The following is an 8129-nucleotide window of genomic DNA, read 5'->3' as shown; positions in this document are numbered from 1 at the left end:
CATTTGATTTTCGGAGGAATATATAGGGGAAAAAATAAGCAGCAGTGGGCCCCACCATTCGCGCCTCTGAGTTAGGCACAACTACTCACGCCTGTCAGATAGGCTGAACTAGCCGCGCCTGTGAGATAGGCTCAACTAGGTGCGCCTCTGAGATAGGCTCAACTAGTCGCGCCTCTGAGATATGTTTCATATTTATACCCGGGTTATATGCTGATCTGGGAAAAAAATTAAAAATATTTTATTAAACGAAAAAAAGTCAATATAAAAAATTGATTCGTGCCTGTTAGATAGGTGCGATTAAATGAAAAAAAATTACATAAAATTTTGGTTCGCGCCTGTCAGATAGGCACGATTAAAGAAAATATACCATTTCAGTAATTAATCTAGCTGACAACCTATTTAGGTATTAAATTTTTTTAAATATATTTGGGTAAAAAACCCCATATATAGGGGTCTAAGTAAAGCTTGCCAACCCTGCAGTAGGTCCATCGGCTTGGGCGACTCATGAAACCTTACAAAACTTTACAGTAAAACCTTTCTACCATAAAATTTTCAAAATTTTTGGTTTAGCCAATAAGTACAGTAAAATCTTCAAACTTATCCCTGTTCTCCGATCTGACAGCTTCAACCCTTCCTTGCTAAAAATTAATTATCTCTTAGTATAATGTTTGGATGATATTTCCATTTGTTTCTATTGAAAATAAACTCATTAATAAATTAAACATGTAAATTTTAACCCCTAATTAGTTTTCTCCAATTTTTGATAATTTTCCAAAGTCAGAACAGGGGAACCCAAATTCATTCTAACATTGTCTCACAAATTTTATTATATCTCACGGTTTACAGTTTCATTTCTTACACCATTTCTTCTATGAGAAACTAGACTCAATAAGCTTTAATTCCATATTTTGTTCACCCTCTAATTCGATTTCTAAAATTTATTGTGATTTTTCAAAGTTACCCTACTACTGCTGTCCAAACAGCAAGCAATTTCAGCTTTTTGCTGAATCCCTTATTTTTGCATTTCGGTTACACACCTGGTTTTGTTTGATGCTAAAACAGTCCCCGAGCACTCCAAAGCCTATAGTCAAGATATTCAACATCAATTTAATAGATTTACAAGTGAATTGACAACTAAGAACGAACAGAAACCCAACTTACCACCAACGATAACCTTCTGTTTAACTATTGTTAAGACGAAAACATTGAATTTACTAGTCCGAGCCTCCCCCTATGCCCAAATCCCAGAGAAAAAACATTACTACTTCAACCGCTAAGAGAAACATTACTACTTCAACCGCTAAGAGATTCATGACAAAAATGAAAAGAAACACTTACTGAAACTAAGCAAGCACTAACCGCGTGTGAAAACGAACGAAAATAAATAGATTAGGGAAAAATCAAGAGGAAGAGAAAGATGGAAAACTCAGATAATTTCGACAAGAGGAGAGGGAGAAGAATAGACGACATAATTTTTTTAGAAAAAGAGAGTCAAAATTTGGTTATGGGAAAAAAATAAAATAAAATCTCGATAACCCCAAAATCCCTTAATCTTCTCCCCTAATTCCCACTACTACTTAGAATCCCTCTATTACACAACTCCATCCCGAAATCTGAGCAAAAAATAATACCCTTGCCTGCATAAGGGTTCGAACACAAAACCTCCACCATAACAACACACCATTTAACCCCCAAACCAGTAGGCTCATTCTGATGTAATTCACCCAACAATCAAATAAAAGCCTACTGAACAAGAGTAAGGCCTAATTCATTCAAAATACCAAAATTTACCCAAGTGAAGGCTTGAACTTGGGACCTCTCACACACCTAGAACACTTAACCACTTAAGTAAATACACAGTTGTGTCATATTTTCACAATAACAAATTAGAAATTTTGGGGCGTTACAATAAGGCTATTTGTTTTATGTCTATAATGTATTAATGATGATTTAAGCAAGTTAGAGTTAAAACTCGTGTGAATGGTTAAATAAATGAGGTTTCTTTAATAATAAGCTCATTTGTAATGTGTATGATGTAAGACGGTAGTGTGGCATCCTGATATTCGGGCTTGGCAACCGGGCCAGGTATAGGGTTTTACTTGCGCACACTCATATATATTGATCAACAATATAAGTTAATTGTAGCGCATGAAGGAGGATGCAGTAATGCACCTGGAAGAGAATATGCATAGGGATATTACTTCATTGAAGAGCAAACAAACTCGCTGCCTACTTATTGTGACAGGGGCTGGCCTTGCGCTTCTAGTAAAAAATAATACGGTCGATGAGCCATCCAACTATCATAGTACAATCAATTCACTTAATTCAACATTACATTATCATTCACAAAAAAATAATAATTTAATCAATTTACTATCATAATCATATCATACAATCTATTTATCCGCAATACATCTCATTTCAAATTAATGTCAAACACTATTTTCATTTCATAATTTGAATTCTCAATCAAATTCATATTAAATCATATGAATTTCATTCACATATCATATCAATTCATCTTTATCCCAAAAATACAGCAATTGCCAATTTAATGTCAATTACTACTTCATTTCATAATACAAATTACGAATCACATTTCTTGATTTGTCACATTTCCATATTGGCCCCCTACACTTGTATAACCGATTCTCAATATGTATATGTATCAGCCGATCATCATATCAAATCAATCTGAATATAATTTATTCCATTTACATTATGCATGTCCCTATTAACTTGACTCTAACTCAGACTCAGACGGGTACTCAGATCCAACCAATCACACCAATTTGGCACCCAGTACCTATCGTATAAATCCAAAATAATAAGTTGTGCCTAATTCTAGTCAGTAAAACCAAAAAATAGATGTGCCCAGCACTCCTTGACACGTAGTCGTATAACCCTGAACTCTTCCTATCTTATGACATGTCAACTATATCCGACTCTACCCGAATAGTTAATATTGTGACAGTTTCTCATTTTCATTACATAATTTCATCAACCAATCATTAATTCTCAAATACGATAGCATATCACATAACAATACTGATTCAATTTCACATTATAACATTATATTATACTTTCACATATATTCAATTAGTTCTTATCACTATCAATCGGTCTAATTCGAATCAAATCAATTTGTTTCATCAAATCATCACTCCATCACATAAAATATGCTATTTTAGTCCACTTTAAGGTCAATTTCATCCTCTATCTCACCTTTTTGTACCGAATCGTAAACAATTTAAATTTCAATTAAACATAATAATTCTAAATGCATAAAAATTTAAGAAAAACATACCATATGAACTTACTTGGTCAAGAAAACAAACAAACAATTCTCTAAGGACTAATCAACAAATTTTGCCATATTCTCGATTATCTTCAATTTGGTCCAATTTCCGATCTATTCAATAATTTAATTTAATTTAATTTATCAATTCCAAGTATCTTATATCATCCTATTATAAGTATATATCAATTAAATTTTATTATTTTAATTCCCTAAAATTTTGAATTTATACCAAAATACATGTAACCTACAAATTCAAACTCTAAATTTTAAACCAATTTCTAATACACACTTTTAAAGTTGTCCATTATAAAAATTCACGAAATTTCAACTCACTTTTTCAAATTAAATTTTATTCCTTACGAATAGCTTTAAATCTTTACAATTTAATCCATTTATCAATTCTAAGATTCTAAGCTATTATTTCAATACCAATAACTCCACAATTCAACATTGGCTACATCGCTACACTTTTATAAATTTAAAAACGAAAGCATGATTTAGCTAGACCGAGTTACAACGATCCAAAACATATAAAAATTATGAAAAACGGACCTTGATTAAGCCTACATGCAAGAGCAACATGAAGGGTGAATTCTTCAAGCTTTTCCAATGGCTTTTTCGACTATGAGGAAGAAGAAAAATATTGATTTTGGTCTTTGCATGTTTCTTTATTTTAGTGTTATTACTTTAAATTTTATTTTAATTAACTAAACATATCACACCAAAACTCTTCCTCTTGTTGTCCACTACACATAAAATTGGGTTTATTGTCATTTCATTCCTCAATCAAATGTTATTATACTCCTATAGATACAAAAATCAATCAATTTCAATTTTTAAGATGTAATCCTTATACCTTAATTGGTCACTAATTCAGAAAAATTACCTATCCAAAATTTAATTCACCTATATAATATCTCTGTAAACATTTAATAAAAAATATTTTGGGCTCGTTTCATGAAAATGAGGTCTTAAAACCTTTTTCCAAAACCACTGACTTTCGGTATGAACCAATTGTACCTTGATTAACTAACCAAATAATAAAATTTATAAAAATCAAAATTCACAATAACATCATATTTAACTCGTAAATATTAAATGATAATATTTACGGACTCACTCATTGAAATTGTGTTCCCAAAATCATTGTTTCCAACACCACTAAAAATCAGGTTGTTACAGAACTTTTATGTTGTTTTATGACATTTTAGGCCAATTCGAGCCTAAGGAAGAACTAACGAGTTGACTGAGTTTGGAAGACAATAACCTAAGTTGAGGAGTCAGTGGACTACTATGGATGTCGCAACATTCAAGGAGGAAGTCGCGACATTGAAGCAAATCTCAACATTTAGCCAATTTTCAAACGTAAATCCACGAGGTAAGCTACTGAAGACAAAGTTGCGACATTGAATAGGTAAAGTCTTGACATTCATCTTAAGTCCAAAGGCCAAGCATTCTGCCAATAAAGTTGCAACACCGACTATAGCGTGTCGTGACACTAGTTCGACGAACTCAATAATTCTGTAACGGTGTTTTTGTCCGCACAACCTCATTTAATTTGTTATGCAGCTTATAATTAACCTAATTAGGTGATAATAAATTAAAATTGTAAATATTAGCTTAAGAGAACAAATTAGGGGTCATTTTTAGTTCATTTTCAGTTCTTTACAAGATTGTTTAGGGTTTTAGGAGTAGATTTTAAATTTCTTTCATTAGTTGTTCAATACTTTATTATTTTCAATTCAAGTTTCTTTTTAGTTTAATTTTTTGTTTCATTTATTTTATTTACTATTTCCGCTTTCATTCCAATCAACAATCAAAACATCGTTCGTGGGTTCAACAGTTGTTCATCAAATTGCAACTCTCGAATCTTCTGATTCTTGAGCAAATATTTTCCTTCTATTTTATTTTTACATTTAATTTAATGTGTTGTAATTGTGTAGGAACTTCTGCATCTAGAATGGCTGGTAACTAAAACCCTAAGAAGGTTGATTGACTGAAGTGGGAGTGGTTAGCTTAGGTTTAAGGTTTTTAAATTGGTTAGTTGGATTAGGGAATGAGATCAAACCCTAGAATTGACAACTCTAGGAAGTAATTTAGGTAGATGAAATCGAAAGGGTATTCTACTTAACACCAGTTCAACCTAGTCCGATTTAATTCATTAGGTGGAAAGATAAGTGAGTTAAGTGAATCAATTGACTTAGTTATAGCTGAAAGGTATTAATTAAGTTATTTTAGCTAACTAGTAAAAACCCTTGAATCTAAGTTAATCATGAACATAGAAGTTAACCACCTTTTTGTCTGCATAATCTAATTGTTAATTGGTATTTTGTCTTTTTATGCAATTTTTTCTTTTTATGCAAAGTCTTCATTTTAGTGTTAGTCATAATATGATGAGTAATTTAGTAACTATTTAGATGTAGATTAGTGTGTTCATACTTATTGTTAATTTAGTTTAAACAAATCTCCTTTGAGCACGATCCTCGAAATACTTTCGATATTTCATTCTACAATCTATATTATAATTTGACTTGTTCGCTTGCAGATGCTGCACTTAAATTCTTTATTCCATTGTATATTTATAAGCTTCGGTACACGTACATCGAAACACGACCTATCACAAAATTGGTTTTAATAAAAGATACTGTGACTTATTCAATCTCAACTATGGGCCCAACTTAAACCTTCATGACCTTTTAATACCTAAACTAGATTACAAGTCAACTTTATATTAAGGAGCGAAGAATAAAAAGAGATGGATAGGTATTAGAAAGAACATTGGGATGTTCTTTCCTTGTCTTATGTGTCTTGTATGTGTGCTATCTTTAATCTCAAGCAGTTATTATATGATAAAATATGCATGCCATGGAAGCACTCTCTATAATAAAGTTTGCTTTTCTCCTTCATGTATTTTGCTCCACTTTGGTTTACTCCCTTCCTTTTGTATTATACATCTTGAATATTTATCTTATGGGGTTTTTACCTACTACATTAAATTTTTTATTTTAACTTATAGATGTTAATGGTTGGAATGTAATTAGATAAAACTTCTAGAACCTAGATGGGTAGGTTGGTTTTAAATAGGATGAATTTAGATTTTTAGTCAATTTGAAATTTAACATTTTGGATCATTCTATTTTTTTATCAATTTTAGTTTAAATTATTCGAGTTTGAGTCAATTTCAGGTTTTAGTTGTTTCACATTATAGTCATTTTAGGTTCCTTAAAATGAAAAAAATTGTACTTTTGGCTTTCTCAAATTTATAAAATTATAAGTTAGTACATGATAAAATTATACTTTCACGCAGAAATATCCTTTAAAAATATTAATATATAAGTTAATACAATGGAGAAACAACATTTTAGCTCTCATAAAAATATATAATTAAATTTTGACATTTCCCCATAAAAGTTTTGACTACGCCCCTATAGGTTTGGGTCATTAAGTTTGAGGCTCAATGTTTTTGGGTTTGAAATGACCAAACCCTTAAATATAAAGTGCGCTAAACAAATAACTTGAAATGATCAAACCCTTCACTATGATCACAATTGAATTTTAAATATTATATTTTAATTTAATATAATTTAATCCGTTATTTTTATATTGTCATTAGTTAGTCCAAATTGTTATTATTCTCAACTATTTTGGTTAAAATGGAGAGCAAGAATATTTTCTTAAAGAAAAACATTATGTAGAGATAGATTTTTTCTTTTACTTAATATAACATTTAGTACCTGAACTTTACACTTTTTTTTCTAATTTGGTACTTAAATTTTTTTTGGTCCAAATTGGTACCCAAACTTAACACTTTTTTTCCTAATTTGCTACCTAAACTTGACACTTTTTCTTAAGTTGGTACTTAAACTTTTGGGGTCTAATTTGATATCTGAACTTGATTCTTTTCCTAATTTGTTACCTAATCTTTTTTTTGTTCAATTTGGTACTTGTCAAATGTTTTACAAATTACTCCAATCTACTAACAATGTTATTTTTATGAGATAGCAAAATCATCAATGTATAAATGACATGTGACAGATAATATGATGTTTTTTTGTATTTTATATGTTCAATTATTTTTAGTTTTTATTTATTTTATTATTTTATTAATTAAAAATAATGAATTTCTTTTAGTTTGGTGTTTTTAAAAAATTCTTATTTAATATTAATTAGTTAAGCATAACTCAATACCTATTTTTCTAACATGAATTTCAGTAATAGTGACAATATTTTTGTAGCATAACAAAAAAAAAATAACACCGTTAGTGTTTTGCTTAATTTTATAATATTTAATAAATTTAGGTACCAAATTAATAAAAATGTCTAGTTCAGTTACCAAATTGGGCTAAAAAAAAGTTTAGGTACCAAATTAGGATAAAGTGTCAAGTTCATGTACCAAATTGGGCCAAAAAGAGTTTAGGTACCAAATTAAGAAAAAGTGTAAAGTTTAGGTACCAAATGTTATATTAAGCCTTTTTTTATTGAAAATGTGTTTTTAATTGGAAAAAAGAGTGCTATAAAAGCCTTTCTGCATTAGCCATTGTAAAATAATGATCAAATTACAGTTTTGATCCCTTTACTATGCTTAAGTTTGAAATTTAGTTTTATAATTTAATTTGATAGGTCCTTTAAATTTACAATGACATTAATCAATCCAAATTGATAACTACTTTAATTGTTTCGATTAAAATAATGACGTGAATTTTTTAGAAGCATATTTTTAATAAAAAAATATGTATTTCAACATAATCAGTTAGAATGAATATTTTTAAGAAAAATTTGACCTTAGTATTTTAATTGAAATAGTTAAGGGTGTGAGCTATTTGTATTA

The sequence above is a fragment of the Gossypium raimondii genome, chromosome 11 (assembly GCF_025698545.1).
Source record: "Gossypium raimondii isolate GPD5lz chromosome 11, ASM2569854v1, whole genome shotgun sequence".
Taxonomy (NCBI): domain Eukaryota; kingdom Viridiplantae; phylum Streptophyta; class Magnoliopsida; order Malvales; family Malvaceae; genus Gossypium; species Gossypium raimondii.
The sequence above is the reverse complement of the archived record's forward strand: the minus strand, read 5'-3'. Positions refer to the sequence as shown.